Consider the following 23,337-nt stretch of genomic DNA (forward strand, 5'->3'; position numbering starts at 1 on the left):
AAGTACTACTGGAGCTGCCCCCCCCCCCCCACATACCTCCCTAGTAATGTTTCATAAATGAAGTGCATGATGATGCAACATCATCAGGATTAGTGCTTCTCCACCCCCTGCAAACAGCAGACAATTAACTGGAGGGGGGGGGAATGTTTACTTCACTGCGTCCTGTGTTTATTCTACCACATGTTAGCGTGGCGAAATATAGAGAAGCTGCAGCCACATTATCTCTCATAACGTCTTGTTGGCCACAATTTGTTGCAGTGTCTTGGGTGAAATGACAGAGCCTACGCAAATACAGGAACATTTCCTCCTCTTTCCATTCTCCCTCACATGTTCACAACAGCATTAGGGGAATGCAGAAGAAACTGAGGTTTCACTTGGAAGCTCTTCCACCAGCCTCCCATAGGAAGCTGTAAGAAGCAAATATGCAGTGGCCCACAAAGAACATGCAAACCAGAACCTGGGTCACAATACAGAAAGGCTGAAAAATCCCCGATGTAAGTACACTATTTAAAACATGCAGCCTGACAAAAGACAGCTGTTTATAGTAAGCAAAACAGATAATAATTCATTCCTAATGGATAAAGTGTTTACTACTACTACTACTACTAGGGACGCGGGTGGCGCTGTGGGTTAAACCACAGAGCCTAGGACTTGCCAATCAGAAGGCCGGCGGTTCAAATCCCACAATGGGGTGAGCTCCCGTTGCTCAGTCCCTGCTCCTGCCAACCTAGCAGTTCGAAAGCACATCAAAGTGCAAGTAGACAAATAGGTACCGCTGCGGCAGGAAGGTAAATGGCGTTTCCGTGCGCTGCTCTGGTTCGTCAGAAGCGGCTTAGTCCTGCTGCCCACATGACCCAGAAGCTGTACGCCGGCTCCCTTGGCCAATAAAGTGAGAGGAGCGCCACAACCCCAGAGTCGGTCATGACTGGACCTAATGGGTCAGGGGTCCTTTTCCCTTTTACTACTATACTGCCCTTCATCGAAAGTTCTCAGGGCGGTTCCCAACATGTGGAAATCTAATGAGTAAGCTCCTCAGACACCATCCACATGAACAGAGACCTCATATAAGTTCACATATATCAGATCATATTCAGATCACAGTTGCCATAAAAAAAACTTTAGATTCTGACTCTTAAATTGCTTTCTTACCAGCAAGTCTGAATTGATCCTGAACCTTGGGGAACTGTAATGGATTGCTAATGTAAACGATAAAGTACCACTTAAAACAATAATTTCTAGCGCCTCAACTTCTGTCCTCCCTCTTAAACACAAAGATATAGGCCTTGATTCGTATGGGAAAGTTCTCTGCAACCCCCACCAACTTCCACAAGGCTTAGCATGAATTATAGGGACTCACAGGGCATGGAGCTGACACACATTTCAGTTCATGTGGAGCAACCTCTGTGACAAACAGCGAATCTTACTTAAGAACTTGCGTTTGGATTCTCCAGTAGAAAACATTAACCATAAATGCTGTGATACCTCATAAAAGATTGTTTGTATTCATCTCCTCCAAGACAAACATCCCTTCACATTGCTTGAGACCCAGGCTGCCAAGATCGTATTTCTGAAACAGGCACATTAAACAGCTTTCGGTGTGGGTTTCTTGGAGTGAGGAAATCCTTAAAAAGCGGCCAATCCTTTGCACCTATCCTGAAATAATGCCACCAATTCTACCCACACTTTATCTTCTTTGTTAAGAGACATGTTGGAGCATATAGAAGGTGAAAGCTGCCTGTGGTACAAAGGCAAAATCCTAAAATGTTTATATTGACTAGAGCTTCAACACAACAAACCCTGAGCCTGTTCCAGATGCAGAATTCCTATTTGATACCAGCTCAACTAAAGACTCCATTCACTTAATCCAGGGATAGGCAACCTAGGGTCCATGGGCCAGCCCAATCGCCTCCTAAATCTGGCCCGCGGACAGTCCAGGAATCAATGTTTTTACATGAGTAGAATGTGTCCTTTTATTTAAAATGCATCTCTGGGTTATTTGTGGGGCATAGGAATTTGTTCATTTTTTTTCTTCAAAATATAGTCCGGCCCACCACACGGTCTGAGGGACAGTGGACCGGCCCACGGCTGAAAAAGGTTGCTGACCCCTGACTTAAGCCTAGCTAATAGGGATAATCCATAATGCAGCAGTAGGACCACATGCATTGAATCCAAAAGGCTTGGAGCACAATCCCCCAGATACTTTCAGATCACCCTTACTTACAAAGAAGCATCAGTCCTAGCAGCCTGATGTATATTCTTCATGTGTAGATGAATGAGGACCATATGACTAAATTCCTACATGGAAGGCACTTTCAGGATCACGCCTGCTGATAGTTAGCTTTCTGTACACAACTGCAAAGCCCCTATGTTTTCACATTTACTCATACAAGAAAATGCAGTTTGTGAAGCAGTGCAAGTGCTCTTAAGCATCTAAGGGCATGCAATAGTATTATATGCAATTTAAATACTGTAATATTATGTCGCAAGAAACTTGACCATGAATTTAAAGAGCACCCTTTTGTGAGTCCTCTTGCATTAAGCTCCTCACCGGTTCTTAATTGCACCTTGTTTGCAGTTTCCATTGTGTGGGGAGGGCAGAGACAAAGTAGTCAATCACTGTAACAGAGCTGTCTACAGCCACCAGCATGATGAGGAGAAATCCGAAAAACTGGCATTCACCATAATTATCCAGCTCAGAGTTTATTCCTTACACATGAGCAATACAGCTGTGGAACATCATAGCTCAAGCAGGATGTATGCTAAGTTGCTGCACTCTAGCCATCTCTTGTTGCAACCCTTGACAAAATACCACATGGTGATTTTTCCAAAGTCAAGCTAAAACTGCTGAAGCAGAATAAAGTGCCACTAAACCTGGCTACCCCCTATTTATCATACAATTTCCTGACTGATGGTTTCACAAACCAGCTGCTAAGTGCTGTGTACTCTACTGCCAAAAAAGTAACATGTGAAATGGGAGAAAGGGGGGATAATGTACTCAACCATTGAAATCAATTGCACCAAAGGAATTGAAACTCCACACAGCTCACAGGTAAGCAGTAAATTCTACATGCCTGTGGGTGCAAAGGGAGGTGGATAGAAACGCTTTGAATATTCATACAGAAATCTTCTTCAAATACTTATTTGAAAGAGCCCCTACAGAGAGAACTTGACTTGAACCAGACTGGGGGCCCTATAAATATGTAACTGGTGTGTGTATGTGATTTATCTATGTATGGCTTTTATAGCTGCCAGCTTGGTTTCCTGTTGGCTCGCTCCTCCTAGTACAATATTTTTCTTCTTATATAGTCTTACCAGAAGAGGAAAGGGCATCAGTCCTTAAATTGACATCTGCCTCATCTACCTTCACTCTAACTAATATTTCCCCAGTGAAGAAATATACTAAGGATTGTCTGATCCCCAAAGTGCCAGAGGAGGAAAATATATGAATAGCGCCTATGGAAGTGGAGTCCTCTTAAATGAAAGTCAGTGTATAGGGCTACACTGGAAATATACAGGACTAACTAATCCAAACAGTGGAATATGTTTTTCTTTAATGGGTCATGCTACAATAACGAAAATGAGCTGGAACCCATCAACAGTGTCTGAGCAGTTTCTTTTTTCAAAATTAAGGACTACGTTATTCCCAAGCTACGGACAATGCAGAGCAATACTGGCAATGAGAGGCTTTTATCTTAAGGCAGCCCTGTTCAGGGAAGTTTTTAACGTGTGATTTTACTGTATTTTTTGTTTCTATGGAAGCCGCCCAGAGTGGCTGGGGAGGCCCAGCCAGATGGGCGGGGTATAAATAAATTATTATTATTATTATTATTATTATTATTATTATTATTATTATTATTTTATGACCTTTCCTATTTCTCTACAAGGCCAATGACTCTAGTTCTCCAGGGTGTTTCAGGAGCACAACTTCAAAAGTATACACAAGGGCCAGGGGGTTGCTGAGAACTGTGACAGACATGGCAGCATTTCTCCTGAAGACCTTTTTCTTCTTTTACTCTAAAGGGATTCCTCCCCACCCCAACTAAGGAGAACATTCAGTCATGTAAGCCTCCACCTGCAGCAGTACTACAATTTAAACACAGGTATACTAGTGATAAGGATGCTGATATTTGTGAGCACAGAGAAAAGTACTAGCCATACCTTCCAGGAGCTGCTGAATCAAGAAGAAACAAACCCAACTACTACTCCAGGTGAGGAAACCACAGTTAACTCTGCCATCAAGCCCTCAAAATCTTTGGCTCCAAAGCCCAAGGACAGACCTCTTCTTTCAGCTATCACCTTTCTTTTCTGTCTTGACTTTGTCTCCGGCAGTTGAGCAGTGGTTTGGGAGAGGGGTTTTTCTGTGGTTTTTTTCTTTCTTAAAGTGAAAGGCATTCTGTTCCCTTCCTCAAACAAGATATTCCCCTTGGGCTTGAAAGCAAAACTTTTCATTCTGCCTTCCTAATGAATAAAACACAATCTCCTGTGAAACTTTAATGATAATAACATTTTCTATTAAAATATCAAAGCAAATGCAATCTTCTTGGGAGGCTTGCTGAACTGAGGGCATGGTTAATACAGACCAATAGGAGTCCTCTGACAGGCATTAAAGGTTTTCCAGTATCTTTCTTATTTATCACTTGTCTACCTGCATATGTGTAATCAACATTTTGCATCAATGTGAAGTCTCTGCTAAGTCACCCATTCCTGAAGCATTACTTCCCGCCTTTGAAATAAGAAATGCAGAATATGATCACACTGAAGATGTACCATTAGTGCATAACTCAGCAATTCTGCTTCATGATCTTAGAATATCAGTTCTCATAAAGGCTTTGTCCTATTGGTCTCTTGTTCAATTGGTCTGGTAAATTCACATAGTGCTTTATAAACTATGTGCATGGTCCTAGGGAACAGCTGACTAACTTCAGCCACATCTAATTTTTCATTCTAGCATGAAAAACAAACAAAAAGGAAATAAAGAGAAAGGCAATTAATATTCAGTTTCTTCTCTTGACGATGAAGTATTTTTCAGGGAGTGATGGGGAGGATACATACTGCTGCATCTGTCAGTGAAAGTTAGGCTGCCCAGTGTTAGGGTGAAGGTCATGCCAGTGTAGGAAGGGTAGCCTGAAGTGGGGGCTGGCTGTGGGCATCTTGCCAAAGAATGATGATTGCAGTTTTGCTTTTCCCCATAGAGTAGAAAGCAGCCTTTCGGCTATATGTGAGAAAATAAGAGGTGTGCCCCGGGAGGGGCTCATCAGAGGAAACATGCCCCTTACCTATGCCCATAAAGATGCCAGTGTGCACAGCTTTTGCCACTGTCTGGACTGTTCCCCCAACTCCATGCTGTAATTGGGGACCTATGGTATGGGGCAAGGGAATATTGTTTGTGCCCTCTCTACTCCAGATTGCAGCCCATTTTGACTTTATGTCAAGTCAAGTCAAGTAACTTTTGTTGGCGTCACATAAGAACATTCAGAATACATTTAAAATAGATAGGCCGGTCAATGACAATCTCGTCATTGACTTTATGTGCAATAAACACACTAGCTATCCATTGGGCTGTAGAAGCAGTTGGGCAAAAACGTGTTCCTGCTATTAATACTCATGACTCGAGTGCAGCTTTCCCCAACTTGGTACCCTCCAGACATTTGAGACAACAACCTTCCATTATCTCTGATGGTTGGCCATGCAAGCTGGGGCTGGTGGGAGTGTAGGCCAAAGCATCTGGGGGATACTAGGATGGAGATGACTATTATAATGTTTGAGACAGGTTTCCCCTCCATTTTAATTTTGTCTCAGAGAGGTGTGGTTTCCTTCTCTTTCTGCCTCAGAAGCCAATTAGTTCTACGCACTTCTGCTCCTCTCCTTTAGACTCAGCAACACAGTCAACAGAAACAGTTGACTATGATCTCCATGTACAAGGCAAGCAGGATGTCAACTAAATAATGCCAAAAGTGAATAGTGCCATGAAACAAAAGCCCTGGCAAGCAGAAACAAATGTCTGCATTGGTCTTCTGTCCCTGACATTTCAAAAAAGTAGTAGGTTCTGACGGCTACAGTCTGGCTGAAGCCACAGCACACCTGGAACCTGAGCTGGAAACCCTCCAGTTCTAGATTTGGGTGCAACTACTAATTGCCTTAGCCTGGTCCTGGTGGGGGCCTCGAGGATATGTCTCCAGTGGTGGACAACCTTTTAAAACAAAAAGAAAGAAAGAAAAATTGCACTGTGTTTGATGGAGTCCCCTTACTTCTCATTTTGTTTCACTCATTACACTTCTGTGCAGAGTTTCCAGAGCTCGTTCCGAGCAATACATTGTTCCAGCTGGAATTCCCCCCTTGGCAAAGCAAAGCAGCGGGACCAAGTATTACACACACTTGGTGTCTGTTTTGCCACCTTTGTGTTTATGTAAACCAAAACACCTTGTGGGAACATACTTTATTTGTTTTCGGTGGTTCCCCAACAATCTGGGTGCCAAATGCTTGGAGAAGTAGCTATCTGAGCTGGAAGGAAAAAAAGGCTGGAAACATTTTCAACAACTGGCAGCCACTGAAAGCTCCTTAGCAGGCCAGATTTGCTGCAGGTATTGGCTAAATAGCTGCTGGCTGGCTTTCAGCTAGAGCACTTTATTGCTTTCCACAGTCATTGCAACTCCACTGTGTACAGATTTAAAAACCTATGTTTTAAAAAAGAAAAACCCAGTATTTTAGTAGTCCTATTATTACCTGTTAATAAGCAAGCTTGTTAAAATTCCCCTATCAATGTCAATTGGCTCCCAGAAGTTAATATTATTTACTTAGTGATCGCCTAGAATTTACTAAGAGCTGTAAAACAAATTTAGGGAGAGGCTGCAGCCCCAGATGGAGGATTAAAGGTGTCACTAAGGGTGGGAAACTGGACAGATCTGAGCCATTTCCCCATTGGAATGGACAGGAAATGAGCAAGAGCATGGCAGGGCACAGTTTTCATTCATGCCACTGAGTTCCCAATGGACTGTGCTCCACGTTACTTAGTGGTAAGCAGAGCGTGTCACTTGGATTGTCTGCTTTTGGCAACTAAATGCCTTGGGCTGGCTTTGAACTTCAGGATAATTCCGTGTTACGGCTCAAAATCCGAAGGGAGGGAATTGTGTGGTTATTAATATAAAAGGTAGTTGTGTTGGCCAATAAGAAAACTTCTGAATTCCATATTAGGGCAACAATGCCTTTATTATAGCAACTAAAACGTCACAAAAAACCACTATTTTCATGACTAGCTTGTCTCTACTGTTAAGTTACCTCACATGGGGACTGGCCTAGCCAAACTGAGAGGAGAATGTTTTCACGCCCCAGCAAAGAAGTTCAGCCTTCATCTTTCCCCATAAAGAGGCAGGCTGGATGAAAATGCATCTTCCCAAACATGCTCCGCGATGCCTCGCCAGGATTACTTTGCAAGACAACTGCATGGCCAGATACCGAACTATGGCCAATAAGAGAATCCAAGTCTTTTGCTCGTGTTAGGTGATAAGAAAGATGCAAACAGACTCTTATGATCCCTGAATGTCCTTAACTGGCTCCACACACTAGACAGCCCTGGTTTGTTTTTCCATATAATCATCAGGTCCAAGTGGTTATTGAAGACGCACAAGAAGATGGTGGTAAAGGAAACTATTTACTTCCTGTCAATAATGTGTTTTAATAAAAATGCATCCATAGGATGCTTTTTTAAAACAAAGCAAAACTGTATTTCTTGAGTAAGAGGGGGAAAGCATTGTCAACAACAAAAGTGCTGGGATACACAACACAATACATATCGTCCTCTCTTTCTCATATATATATGTGTGTGTGTGTGCGCGCGCGTGTGTGTGCATATATGAGAAGCGAAAGAAATTTGCTAGCTATGGAGTACAGTTTCCACTTAAGCTCTGCTCTTGGCAACTGGTATAACACCCCTTTCAAATTATCTACAGTTCTACATCACAAGTACATGTGTATAAACTCAAGAAAACAAAACAGAAACAAATGGCACACTCTGGTCCTGTCACAATGTTATTTGGAATTGGAGTCTTTTCCTGGAATGCGTGGAGATCTTGTTTTGCCACGGGCCCTTTTTTATAACTTCTGGGTCGTTGTGGTGTTCTTTAACAAACTTAATAATGTGCTCTCTGCAAGAAAATGACAAATTGGACTCTGCCAGAAACTGACAAAAGAACCCCCTTCCTCTGTTACTTCAAATGCTCTGTCGCAAGTGAAAAAGCAATTTATCTCTCTCCCCAGCCCAAACAACCATTCTGGGCTGCATTTTCCGCTCCTCTAAGTTCCCTGCACACTGGTGTTTACACCATGGATAAAGCTCACACCCAAACAAGCAAACAAGCAAATTCAAGAAAAGCTAGGCAAAAACAGTTTCATCTCTAGGTTCCAGCTGTGTGCTTTAATCCAGCTGCTCTGGACTCCTGCCTGGCTGCATACATGTTGATGGGATCTTCCTACAGTCACATCTTTTTCCTTCTGTGGTGGTAGCAATAAAATACATAACACCAGGAAAGTTTATACTACTGCATATAAATCAGCCCTAATGCACAGAAACTTTCAGCTCCCAAAAAGCATTCATAGCTTTCCAGAATAATGAGAAAATGGAATTCTCTAAAAACCAGAGTTCCTGATTTGGATGATTTATTAAGACCGAAATCAGAGAGCATGACCTCAACTAAATTCTGTCACACAGAATTCAAGCATTTTTGCTTTCACAACTGGGGCTAATGCGTCCCCTGTAGCCAATGTGGACAAGGAAATTCTGCACGTTTACTATACCCTATTTCACCTGTATACATTGGCAAAAGAAACAAACATACATTATGCATAAACACATCCTTTGCAAATACTGCGACTATGCAGGTGAAGATGTATCTAAAAACAGGCATAGCATGTCCCAATCTACATGTTAGCACACTCTGGGAAAGTTTTGAAATTTAAGAACATTCTGGAATTACTAAATCATATAATTCAGATGGAAAGGGTGATGGGCACTGGTTCAGATGACTTTTAAAGCATTGGTTTCCAAAGGATTATACAGATTTATAGAGGACAGGCCTGTCAACTTCCGATAGCTAAATGGAATCTGAGATTCATAGGTAGCATTGCTGAGGATCAGGCAACTGAGGATAAACAATGGAAGAGGTTGCTGTCTTCTACCTGGAGGCATCTGCTTGGCCAGTACTGCAAACAAGATGCTGAACTAGGTGGAATACTTGGTTTGATCAAATAGGGCTCTTTTATATTTAAATAAAACTCTTGAAACTAATTTCCTAGACCTGCCCTATGCACCTACGACGTGGCGGTCGTAGAGTTGCACAACTTGCAACTCGCCAAACCAAATGCAGCACACCAACCATGTACGATAGCCCACCAGAGACTCAACGGATACCCTGCTTTTACTGCCATCTGCAGAATACAAAAACAAGATAGCTGCCACACATCTTACAGGCCTGTGTGTAGTTTGGTAGGTCGCAACAAAGCACAAAATGTACTCTTAGAGTGGTACTAGTGGGACATTATACAAGTGTTGCAGATACGTTTGTGGCCTGCCTCACACTCAACTGCGAAGTAGAAGTAATTTCAAGAGGCATCTAAAGTGGCTGATTTGTGTATCAAGGTCACCCATGTGCAGTGAACCCACCTTGCAGACTAACCCCCATCACAAGTCCTCTCCACTAGCCCTCAAGCCAGCTCATGGGATTTGTTACTACTCTTATTTCTATTTTCCATTCCCTAGTTCCATTTTAACCTAATGTTGCCACAGGGATGCTCACCAGCTCACTGGTCAGGAAATGTGAAACGTTGGCGTATGCACGTGGTCCCTGGAAGGTTCCCCATGAGGAAATGCAACCCTTGGGCTGAAAAAGGTTCCCTCATCCCTGCAATAAGTCCCATCAGCTGCTGATAGATTTGTACTCTGAAGTAGTGAGCCACTTTGGAAGCTCATGTTTTATGTTCTGATCTATTTTCTAATATTTTTAACAATTCTATGTGTTTGTAAACTTGATTGTATGCCCCCTACGGATTGCCCTGTGTTAGGCAAAAAAATACAATAAAGTAATTAATCATTAGTAAAAACATAATTTTTACCTCTCTCTTTTCTTGTTTGCCTCCCACAGTGCTGAAAGGCTTGTGCCTGGAATTATGCAACAATGCAGTCCTACACAAGTCTACTCAGAAGTAAGTCCCATACAGTAAAATGGAATTTACTCCCAGGTATAAGTGAGCATAAGGACAGGATTGCAGCCACATCCTGCAGTTCTATTTTTGCCATTTAAATGGTCATTACTGTCATAAACCCACAACTTCCCAATCTGGCATCTCCTTCAATATGCGGTTTTCTGTCTGCCAAATCATTAAAGAAAATTAAATCCAAACACAGATCCCTTTTCCAGACCTAAATCTCATTCTTTTACTATGTGTGTACATTCCTCTGAGTATAAGCCTATGACTATTTTCCTTTTCCATCATTCTGATCTTTCTTTCCAGATAAGATGCCTTTAGTACTATACCAAATTCTGAACCAATGCCACATACTTTACTCCTTCTACATCATTCATTTTGCCCAAAAGTTTTGTAAATCTTTCCAAAGAGTGATTTTGTTATTTAATACTGACTTGCTCTTGCTCTTTCAAGTATATTTTTACATACAGTGTTCCCTAATAACTTTGTTACATTACTACAGACTATTTTGAGTTCTACCAAACCATATTTGCTCTTCCTTCTTTGAGGGTTAATTTTTCCAGTCCTTTCTTTCCTCTCCAGTAGGTTCACACATTTCAGAAATAGTTATCACACACCCATTTTCCCTTACTTATAACAAGAAGCTAATGCTGCTATCACACTGCAGTTACTTTTGCTGCCAGCGTTGGTGCTGTGAACTGCAGTGTCACTCTTCCACCATTGTTCAAGCAGGAGAGTCCATGCAAACCTTCATAGAAACCCGTTCTAAAATGCCTGGTAACTTTTAAGGGGGTATTTAATGCACACCGTTCCTTAAATGAAAAGGGGTGTACATAAGAATATCTTGTTAAAAGGGAGGAAGGGCTGCATCATTTTAGCATGGGATTCCATGGAAATCGCTAATAAAATGAAAAAAAAAACTTTTGCCTTTTAGCATCACCTTAAAAAGGTAAAAGTAAAAGACCTCTGACAGTTAAGTCCAGTCACGAACGACTCTGGGGTTGTGGTGCTCATCTCGCTTTACTGGCCAAGGGAACCGACGTTTGTCTGCAGACAGTTTTTCCGGGTCATGTGGCCAGCATGACTAAGCTGCTTCTGGCGAAACCAGAGCAGCGCACGGAAACACAGTTTACCTTCCCGATGGAGCGATACCTATTTATCTACTTGCACTCTGACGTGCTTTCGAACTGCTAGGTTGGCAGGAGCAGGGACCGAGCAATGGGAGCTCACCCCGTTGTGGGGATTCGAACTGCCAGCTTCCAATCGGCAAGTCCTAGGCTCTGTGGTTTATCTGAATTTTTTATCTGAATTTGCATGCCATGACGCCAACTTTGTAACTGCAAATGGGAATACCAAAATATGAGATGGTAGGATAATAGATGCAAGAATCACTCAGGCATCTTCTTAGAAATGTAAGGAAAGCCTTCCTGGATCAGAGAGACCACAGGCCTCTCTAGCATCACAATAGCCAACCGGATGCCTCCACAAAGTACACAAGGTGGACAAGAAGGTAATAGCTTTCTCCAGCTGTTGCTCCCCAGCAACTGGTATTCAGATAAATTACCTGGTGGTAATGGAATGGCATGACTCCATAACACAGATCTGCAACAAACACTTCCAACATATGGAACTGACATAGGTTTGGTGAAATTGGTTCATCACTGACTTGTACACTACATGATTTGGTCTAGTGATTTCACCTCTGCTATTCCAGCTTATAAAGTAACGCAGGTCCTAGCTTCAGAGAGAGGCAGTCCTTGTGGTATTGCGGTCCTCAGCTGTTTAAGGCTTTATAGGTCAAAACTAGCATCTGGAGTGTTTCACAACATTCCTTTAGAGCACAAAGACATACTGCTTTGTGGACCATTCCCCACTCCCCTCCAGAATATGTAGTTTATCACAAGAGATGTTGGGAGGTGGATTATCTAGACCCATTTTTGTTTGCTTTCATGCCTGTTTCTGCCCCTGAAGCAGCCTTGGTTGCCCTGAAAGTTGAATATCTACCTCTACTGGGACAGAAATGGAAAGTGCATCTGTTGACTTTCATTCATCTCTTGGAGGCTTTTGATACCACTGCCCATAATATCTTGCAGAATCTGCTCGCTTGTAAGAGTTGGAGGTACAGCGATAAGGTGCTTCACATCAACTTGCAGGGATGGTTGCTGCAGTAGAGGAGTTCTTGCTCAACCCCATGGCATTTGTACTCTGGAGTCCCACAATGTTCCATCTTGTCACCCATGCTCTTTAGCAACCACATGAAGACACTAAGTGAAGTCATCAGGGTATTTGGAGAGCAGTTCCATCGGTGTGCTGAAGACTTCCAGGTCTATTTCTCTTTGTCCTATGAGTCAGATGAGGCAGTGCAGGTGCTTGGAGGCTGTGATGTGCTGGATGAGGGTAGGTGGCTCCTAGACGGTGGAATTGGAGGAGGGAAGCCTGTTTGAGATGGAGATAGCAGGTGTCTAGTTAGGGGATACTTCTTGATGTAGAACTATCAGCGGAGACACAGGTAATGTCAGTGGCTCAGAGTGTCTTTTTCCAGATCTTGCTGGTTCACCAGCTACAGCCTTTCCTGGCCTGAGATAACCCAGCCAGAGTGATCCATACTCTATCTCCTGTTGTTGTTGTTGTTGTTGTTGTTGTTGTTGTTGTTGGTTTACATACATTATACACACATTCAAACACACATTCAAACACACACACACACACACACACACACACACACACACACACACACACTGTTGATAAAAATAAACACAAAGTAATTCACAAAACAAATATCATCTATCTTCAAACATAAGAAGATTATGGTCTAAAATAATCTCTAATTTGGGTTATTGTAATGTACTATGTGTGAGGCTGCCTTTAAAAACAACCTGAAAACTGAAACTGGTAAAGAATGTAGATTGTCTGGTGCAACTAGCAGGCATCATGTAACACCAATCTTCAAAGAACTTCACTGGTTACCAATGTGCTTCCAGGAGGTGTTCTCAAGGTGCTAGCGCTGACCTGTAGGGCCCTAAATGACTTGGGACTTAATTCTTGGGACCTAAAGGGGCACCTCTCCCCCTGTGTCAGCATGCTGGATGTCTCAGATCTGATGAAGAGGCCTTTCTCGTGATCCTTTTATCTTGGGGATGGGAAGCAACTGGTTTCCCCACCATTTCAGTATTTCATTCCCCACTGAGTCAAGAAGGAAATGGGACAGCGAGGGGGCTTGAGAGGTAAGCTTACATCCATATGGAAAAATGCTTTGACACAAAGGTTGGAGGTTAAAAGTTTAAATGCTCATGACAGAGATGACAGCATTCCCTTTTTGGTCAGTAGCTTCAAAGAGAATGTCTTTTCTTAATGCCACTATTGTAGCTTTTTGAAAACCCACTGAAATTCTAGTGTGTTTATTGCACACTAAAAGCATTTTTTTTAAAGGACTCCTTGTTGCATTTGTTTCACAACTGCATACAAAGCACAGATGAAGACTTATTTTAAAAACCTACTGAAAATCTACAGTTAAGTCTATTGCATCAGTTTAGGTACTCTTTCTTCATATGATATATTTAGCAACATATTTTAAATTAACCCCCTTAATAGTAAACGCCTGGTCTCAAAATCACACAAAAGGCTATATGCTGATTTTTTCCTAATTTGAACGGCACTTGAAAAGAATTATTATTCAGTTATCCAAACTTTCCCCAGCCCCAAGTATATAGTACACGTACACACACACACACACACACACACACACACACACACTTTGTCAATACAGTATTGAACAGCAACCCTCTTGGTAATAATTGCCCCCAGGAAATTCCAGTATCTATTGTTTACGGTCCTTTCCCCGATCTCTACAGGAACATCTGGAAAGTCTGTCTAAGGCCCTTAATGGAGAGGGTTGAAATGTGAGGGTAACTATGCCCTACAGCCACAGAAGGCGCTGTAACCTTCCAAACTCTTTTGTTGCAGTGGGGGCAGATGAAGGCATCCAGTTGGGCTGCTGCAGATGCCCCGTGGTGTTTCTTCTCTCTGCGCTCCTCCCAGTGGTCATTCCTCCTCTGGTCACTGCTGTGGACGCATGACCTGGCTGTCTCCAGGCACTGCGGTCGCCTGGAAGGGATTCTCACATGGCAGGGTTGATCCTGCCAGCCTTCATGTCATAATAATAATAATAATAATAATTTATTATTTATACCCCGCCCATCTGGCTGAGTTTCCCCAGCCACTCTGGGCGGCTCCCAATCAGTATTAAAAACAATACAGCATTACATATTAAAAACATCCCTGAACAGGGCTGCCTTAAGATGTCTTCTGAACGTCAGGTAATTCTTTATCTCTTTGACATCTGATGGGAGGGCGTTCCACAGGGCGCCACTACCGAGAAGGCCCTCTGTCTGGTTCCCTGTAGCCTCACTTCTCGCAATGAGGGAACCGCCAGAAGGCCCTCGGCGCTGGATCTCAGTGTCCGGGCTGAACGATGGGGGTGGAGACGCTCCTTCAGGTATACAGGACCGAGGCCGTTTAGGGCTTTAAAGGTCAGCACCAACACTTTGAATCGTGCTCGGAAACGTACTGGGAGCCAATGCAGATCTCTCAGAACCGGTGTTATGTGGTCCCGGCGGCCACTCCCAGTCACCAGTCTAGCTGCCGCATTCTGGATTAATTGCAGTTTCCGGGTCACCTTCAAAGGTAGCCCCACGTAGAGCGCATTGCAGTAGTCCAAGCGTGAGATAACTAGAGCATGCACCACTCTGGCGAGACAGTCCGCGGGGAGGTAGGGTCTTAGCCTGCGTACCAGGTGGAGCTGGTAGACAGCTGCCCTGGACACAGATTTAATCTGCGCCTCCATGGACAGCTGTGAGTCCAAAATGACTCCCAGGCTGCGCACCTGGTCCTTCAGGGGCACAATTACCCCATTCAGGACCAGGGAATCCTCCACACCTGCCCGCCTCCTGTCCCCCAAAAACAGTACTTCTGTCTTGTCAGGATTCAACCTCAATCTGTTAGCCGCCATCCAACCTCCAACCGCCTCCAGGCACTCACACAGGACCTTCACCGCCTTCACTGGTTCTGATTTAAAGGAGAGGTAGACATGAACAGATTTAAAGGAGAGGTAGACATGAACAGTTCATGTCATGTTTGCAGACATCTTTGTAACACAGAGTTGGTCTGCCAAGGAGCCTGGTGACTGAATCCAGCTCCCCAAAGAGCCCATCCTTGGGGATCCTGCCATCTTCCCTTCTGTGGACATATGAGGGGGGAAATGGCTGTTTTTGGTAGGGCTCGTGTTTCCACAGCTGACATTTAAATCCTTGTTTTAAACCGTAGAAATTATGGAGGTTTTTCGTGGTGGCCCTGCCATCCTAGGCACAGCACTGAAGAATCCCCAATATGAAGAACATTTGATGATGGTGATTTAATTTCTACACCACTTAATATATTAAAAATACATCTAAGTGGTGTACAGAAAACTGAAGCAACAACAAACAACTTGAACAAAAATATTACAAGAATGCACAGTTACATATAAAACAGTTACATTAATGCAAAGCTACTAGTATATATACATTCTTACAAGGCGGCTTGTAAGGAACTGTGGCGGTTATCTGTTTATTATTATTTAAACAGTTCCCTTAACTGCTCTTCCCCGAGGTAAGCTGTGGCCAAATTGTTTTCCTTCCCTTCCCCAAGCAGATATGCAGGGGGCATATTTGAACAGTGCTATGGTTTACTTTAGGGCCTATTTAAATACCTTCTGCCATATATTTCAAACAAACAGTTCACTTCATTAGAAAGGCAAACAGTTTAGCCTTAGACTACTAGCACTTGAGAAGAACCACACTGGGCAGACAAAACCTTCTGCCCTGTGTAAACACTGCCTTGTCTTCAGCTCTAAGCTGCAACCATGTGGAACTTCACTTCAAAAAGCCTTTTTACAAATACTTCACACATCCATTTGTTAAGTAAGTGATAACCCTGAAGAGATTATCTGCAGGGGCTGAAATCCTCTGCTGATTATCAGTGCTTTTATGTGAGCTAAGAAAGGAAATCGGGACAGTTCACTCTCATATATTAGCTGGATGCAGAACAATAAAATTAGTGGCATTACAAGTACATGGAATGGATTAATCTGCAAAAGAATTGCATAGGTCTTATAGAAAGGAAAAGTACTAGTGTGGACATTAGTTCCTGGTCTTCAATTAGGAAATATTATGGACTTGGTCAAAAGCTAGTTTTTCTGGTCGACTGGGATAGACTGGTTGAACCATTCTCTAACTAGAGTCTTAAAAAGCCTCAAGTCCTCATATGCTAACTTTCAAAACATGTTACCTACATGGTCAACAACCTACAAACCCCAAGTAACATTGCCTTAAGAGTTTCAAATCTTGTGGTTTCCAAGTCCATTTTACAATTTGGCTAATCCCATGCTTTTTAAAACTAAGAAACTCAAGGCTTTTTAAAAATAACTGCAAAACAAAACAAAAAGAGAGAACAAACACAACAAGTCCAGTTTCTTGCTGCTCTGCATCCACCACATGAATGCAAAGCAGCATACAAATCATATTAACTACATGTATCTAAAAATGAAAATCAGCCATGGCCCAGCAGACCATGACATATTTTCAAGTCTCCAACTCTAGGGCTCAGCCTCACTTCTGCTGGCCCCGCTATTTCCTCCAGGGGAAATCTGTTGTTTACTATCTCAGTTTACAGAAGAAAACTAACAAAAAATATTAGATCCATAAAGTCAATTAAACAAGCACTCCCCCCCCCAAAAACTGTGAACAGTTTGCTCTCCCCCCCCCCCCCGCCCCCCAAACTGGGCTGCTATCCTTGAGTGGCAGATACACTGCTGGTTTGACCCATTCGCTAACTAACATCTTCCATGCAGTCATTCAAGAGCCTATTCTTCAGGGCCCTTAAAGACGCCATATTCACTGCTTTTTTGTCTGTTTGTTTCAAAATCATTAATACAGTTCACAATTCGCAAAATATTTTCCCCCAGGAAAAAAGCAGAAAACTGGCAATCAGGATAAAATTGCAGTTAAATAAAAACGGATTAATACCTGAGAAAGGAACCTAAGCTGACTATATTTCAGTTAGAAAATACAACCAAACAAGTGGGGGGGGAGGTCTATTTGCACCCTAAACAGACATGCAGGCCTCCTACTGACACTTTTGGGAGTTCCAGTTGCCTACCAAAAAGAGAATTCACTCTTAAGAGAGCACAGCATTTCAAAAAGAGTGAACTTGCTGTCACTCCCTGCTGCTTCTACCGCTTTCTGTCAGAGACAGAGAAAAGTTTTGATCAAAATATCAGTACTTGTAGCTGGAAGACTTTTTGGTAGACGTAACTGGTCATTTTCATAGTGTCAAAGTCTATTGATCTGAAGAGAGTTGTTGCCCAAACCTTAAAACACAGAAAAACTTGAAGGCAGTCCGAAAGCATAAACAAATGAGCTTTGATAGTCTTCCAGTTCTGCTAGAGAGAGTTCAAGTTTGCAGGTGCATGCCTACCAGCAAAATATTCAAAAATAAAAATGTAACAAGTCAAGTCAAGTTTTATTGCGGCAAAAGCCAGTGACACAGAACACCACAAGATCATACAAAAGGAAATCAACAACAGCATCAAGAAGAAGAAGAAGAAGAAAAAAAGAAGCTCCCTTGTGTAAAAACTGCGAAGCTCCCTTGTGTAATAAAAATGTAACAATAAATAGTGTCTCAAACTGTTAGAATATGTAGAAATCAAAGATTGCCAGAATTTGACAACACGGGTGCATCACTTCCCTGTTTAACTAGCCCCTTTGTGTCGCTCTAAGTTTGAGTCAAGAGACCTATGTACAAGAACACTCTAAATGTTCATCATGGTGAGTATCCAGACTCCTCTGGTGAGCACGATGAACCCAGACATCCTCCAAACCTTGAAGCTGGAACCAGAGATCATCTCAACAGTTGTGCAGCATTTCTGAGGTGCTTGGAGTGCCTACAAAATGCAGCAATGACTGTAGGAATCATTCCTTGCCCTGTTTCTGAGCCTGAAATTATCCACATTGCACAGCAGCGTTCGGAATTTGCCAGGTGCCAGGCACATTTTCCATCTGGCTATCAGCCACTTGTGACCAAGTGAAGATGCCCAAATGTCAGGATGGCACCTGACATCAGCATCTGGAGGTGCATGTCTGGGATCACTGGCCTTCCATTTTGGCGACTGTAGCCCTGGTGTAAGGAGCCATTTGGTGCCTGGCTTATAAATCTGAGTTTTTAACACTGTTGCTCAGTGCTCTGAATGTACTCCAAGCATCTTAGAAGCATAGCATGACTGCAAGGTCAATCTTTGCACCTTGCCTTGCTCCAGCTTCACAAGACGAGCTAAATCCTACTCAGAGTAAACCCACTGAAATTAATGAACCTAGCTTAGTGATGTTTATTAAATTCAGTGGGGGGTTTTCTGAGTAGGTCTGGCATTGAATACCAACCCAAAAAACTTGCACTGCTTCCATATTTGGTGTGTCACTCCTCAACTTACTGGATGGTTGAGGCTGGTTGAGGCCCCCTGGCCTTGCAATGCCTAAACCAGAGCTTTCCAAACTTTTCATGTTGGTGACACACTTTTTAGACATGCAGCATTTTGTGACACAGCAATTCAGTTTTACTAGCAAACCGGGAGTTAAACTAACCCTTTATAAGAGTGTGGGAGCATTCATGCAACACACCTGCACACTGTGGCCGACACACTAACGTGTCGCAACACACAGTTTGGAAAGCTCTGGACTAAATAGACTTCCTGTTTGACTGACAATTGGAGTCTGGATGCTATCGGCTGTTCTAAGCAGCACAGGGTTATTGGGCTCAAACCTCATTATTTTCCCCACACTTTGGTTTTGTATTAGTAATAAAAATGAGCTACAATATTTCCATCTATTACAAGATGAACCTCAAATTCCCTTCCAGCTCTACAATTCTATGATTCTATGAAATAGTTCATGTTCTGGAATGTGCAGATAAATGCATTCATGATATTTTAAATCACTGTGCCCTAACCTGGGACCTCATGGTGAAAGGCCGGTAAAACAACAACAACAACAACTTCTATGCACATAACTGGGATACATTTGCACTAAAGAAAAAATTCCAAAAGTAGGAAACTCAGGTGTCTGATATCAGGTAAAACTTGTGGAATTTCCTATAAAAACTCATATGAGTGGGACCTCAATCATTTCCCTAATTTCAAGGGGAAAGCCATGATTTATGCATGTGGATGCTCCTGACAAAGTGTGCCATATCAAGTGGCCAATGCAAAAAGGAAAAAGGAAGAAGGAAAAGTGAAAAACCACAAGAATGCTGAAACTGCATTGAAGTCAATTGGGAGGGGGGGAGTGGTAGCATTTATGATCAGCATTTATGATCCCCGCTTGTTGCTGGACTGGTTACAGACCTGACAGGCAGTGAATGCACAGGGGGAGGCGCCGAGGAAGGGTAGCAAAGAGAGAAAAGAAAGTGGCACTTGAATCCTAGATAAAGAGAATGAGGGAAGTTGGCTGCTTGCCAGGATCATTTTTCTGAATGGAAGGGTATGAAATAGACACTTCCTTAGATTTCCAGGGAGGAAAGCCACAACCTGAACACCAGGAAAGCGACTTCACAGATCTATTACTTGGTCATTTTTCATACTTTTTATTCATATTCATAGAATTATTATTTATTTCCCATAGGTTCTTTTAGAAATGGGTGGGGGAAGAGAACAAAGCCATAATATCCTGAAGGCATTCCATCTTTATACACAGTTATAAATAATTTGCACCAGCATCAAGTATTAGCAGGCCTAGTATTTGGGTTTGGGCCACAAAATGTTCGTGTATTTAAAAGAATAGTGCAAGTCCTTTTCAGTGAAACTCTTATCTTGAGTAATTTTCACATGTGACATTTTCCACCATTTCCCACATGTGTAAACAAATGAAAAAGTTAACTGACAAAAGCTGCATTCAGATTTGTTAATGGCGGTCTTTAGCTTTTACCACTGATACACTCCAGATTGAAAAGTGTGCTTAATGAATGAATTGGATGGAATGCAGTCCGGATTGACGTGGGCACAACCTGAACAGTTCCAGAAATCAGATAGGTATTTTCTCTCCTCTATTTGGCTTTCATTATCAGTCATATCTTACCCATGAGGAGATGCCACAGCTCTGTGGCAGCAGGCAGATTTCATTGCAAGCGTCAATCCCTGTCATAACCAGTTGAAAACAATCACAGACATAAGATCTCAGAAAAACCTGTGCTTGAGAGCATGGAAAGTAGCACGGGCTAGATTGGGATGGGGAAATTTTACAGCTCAAGGGCCACCCTGTTGTTGTTGTTGTTGTTGTTGTTGTTGTTGTTGTTGTTGTTTATTTGATTTATATACCATCCCGTATCAAAAGATCCAAGGGCGGTGTACAACATTAAGATCACATTACTGTATATGGAGCACAATAATAAAAGCATAATAAAATGCATAATAATCAGACAACCATAATAACAGTCTCCCCACTCTTAAAAGGCCATAGTTTATTTAATGGCCAAAGGCCTGAGTAAAGAAGAATGTTTTTGCCTGGTGCCTAGATGAATGCAATGAAGCTACCAGGCGAGCCTCTTTGGGGAGAGCATTCCACAGATTGGGAGCCCCAACCCAAAAGGCCTGTTCTTGTGTTGTCACCCTCCAAACCTCTTGGGAAAGAGGGACATGGAGAAGACCCTCCATTCCTTTACCAAGGCAAGACAACGGCCGAGCACATCCACTGCCCTACTCACAGGTGTAAAAGAGAAGTAGAGCTGTGCGTCACCAGCACACTCTAAAACTCTGGATGACTCCACTCAGCAGCTTCATATAGATATTAAACAACATGGGGGATAGAACTGAGCCCTAAGGGACCCCACATTGAAGCCCTATGGTTCTGAAAAGCAGCCCCCAAGCATCACCCGCTGAAGACAACCATCCTAGTAGGACCAGAACCACTGCAAAGCAGTGCCCACCCAGCCACAACTCAGATAGTCTCCCCATGCATGAGGATACAGGGATCAATGGTACTGAAAGCTGCCAAGAGGTCAAGGAGGATTAACAGACATCATCATATAAAGATTGACGGACATCATCATATAAGGCGGCCAGGGCAGTTTCTTTGCCAAAACCAGGCCAAAACCCCGCTTGAAATGGATCCAGAAAATCAGTCTCCTCCAAGAGACTTTGTGGGCAACATTTCAGATGTCGCATGCCACTAGTGGATGAGGCCAGAGGCGAAAGGGGGCAGAAGAAGAGGCAAGCATGGGTGGGTCAATGGATGTGACTCTACATCATGGATAGGCAAACTAAGGCCCAGGGGCCGGATCCAGCCCAATCACCTTCTAAATCAGCATGTTTTTACATTAGTAGAATGTGTCCTTTTATTTAACATGCATCTCTGGGTTATTTGTGGGGCATAGAAATTCGTTCTTTCTTTCTTTTCCCCCAAAATATAGTCTAGCCCCCCACAAGGTCTGAGGGACAGTGGACCAGCCCCCTTCTGAAAAAGTTTCCTGACCCCTGCTCTACGTTGTCACACAAAAGCCAGACATTTCCACAGATTCCTACACAGATATCTCCATCCTTTATCCAGGTAAGTAAGAGGCATTGTCTCAGTTCAATGACACATTCAAGGCAAGGAACATATTTTTTTCTACTGTCCATTGTACAACCAGCTACACAAACGTGTGCTGTCCCCCTTTTTGGGTAACCTGACATTTACCTGGAAGTAACGACAAGGGTGGCTGAGTTTCTGTCAATAGTACAGTGGTACCTCTAGTTATGAACTTAATTCGTTCTGGAGGTCCCTTATTAACCTGAAACTGCTCTTAACTAGAGGCGTGCTTTCGCTAATGGGGCCTCTTGCTGCCACTGCACCGCCGGCACACGATTTCTGTTCTCATCCTGAGGCAAAGTTCTCAACCCGAAGTAATTCTTCCAGGTTAGTGGAGTTTGTAACCTGAAGTGTTTGTAAACTAAGGTGTTTGCAACTTGAGGTACCACTGTATCTCTTAAGAGTGGCGAATGACACTATTTAGCGGGAAGAAAATCCAATGAAAATCCTCATTATTACATTTTTTACATGGCTGTTTATTTGTATATATTTTGCCATTTTACATATGGATATTTTATGATGGCCCATATTTGTAATAGGGACGCAGGTGGCGCTATGGGTTAAACCACAGAGCCTAGGACTCGGCGATCAGAAGGTCGGCGGTTCGAATCCCCGTGACGGGGTGAGCTCCCGTTGCTCAGTCCTTGCTCCTGCCAACCTAGCAGTTCGAAAGCACGTCAAAGTGCAAGTAGATAAAGAGATACCACTCCGGCGGGAAGGTAAACGGCGTTTCCGTGCGCTGCTCTGGTTCGCCAGAAGCAGCTTAGTCATGCTGGCCACATGACCCGGAAGCTGTACACCGGCTCCCTTGGCCAATAAAGCGAGATGAGCGCCGCAACCCCAGAGTTGGTCACGACTGGACCTAATGGTCAGGGGTCCCTTTACCCTTTATCTTGATATTTGTAATGCCTAATTAAGTTTGGCAAAGGAAGGAAGGAAGGAAGTACATACATTCCAGGCAGTCAAAAACACTGGAGGAGAATATGGAGCAAGGACAGTGAAGGGTTTGGCCTGGGCAGAGACCTGAAGGCCAGACAGAGAAGCAAGAGGGCCATATCAGAACGCTGGGTCTGGTTATCCCAACGCCTGGTCTGGATGGAAGTTTATACAAGGCAGCTTCATAGGGTCAGGAATAAATCTAGAGGTTGCCCATGAGTCATAAGCTCTACAAAGCCCCCTTATATGGAATCCAACATCAAGCCTGGTATTGTTTTCACTCTGATCAGCTGAAGCTCTCCAGGAGCATTTGTGATGGGAAGAAGCAGAGACAGTAAAGGTAAAATATTCACTTAAGGCTTTTGTTTTGATGCTCCTGAATTCAGGCAGGACAGCCTTCATCTCACTCCTCAAAGGGCACTGCATCAGATGTCTCAACTAGCATTTGTTTCAAGTTTACAACTGCCAAAGATATATCAGCTAAAGCTCATTTCAAAATAATTTGGGAAGTTCCTCCTCAGACAAAATAATTCAGGCACTGGGGGGGGAGACAAGC

General features: G+C 43.0%; 1 protein-coding gene across 5 annotated transcripts in view; it reads right to left on the minus strand.

Moving 5' to 3' along the window:
- Window positions 1–23,337, minus strand: part of GLI3 (GLI family zinc finger 3) — a 240,194-nt gene that overhangs the window by 107,189 nt on the left and 109,668 nt on the right. The window lies entirely within an intron of this gene.

Source organism: Podarcis erhardii (genome assembly GCF_964252035.2).
Source record: "Podarcis erhardii genome assembly, chromosome: 12".
NCBI lineage: Eukaryota > Metazoa > Chordata > Lepidosauria > Squamata > Lacertidae > Podarcis > Podarcis erhardii.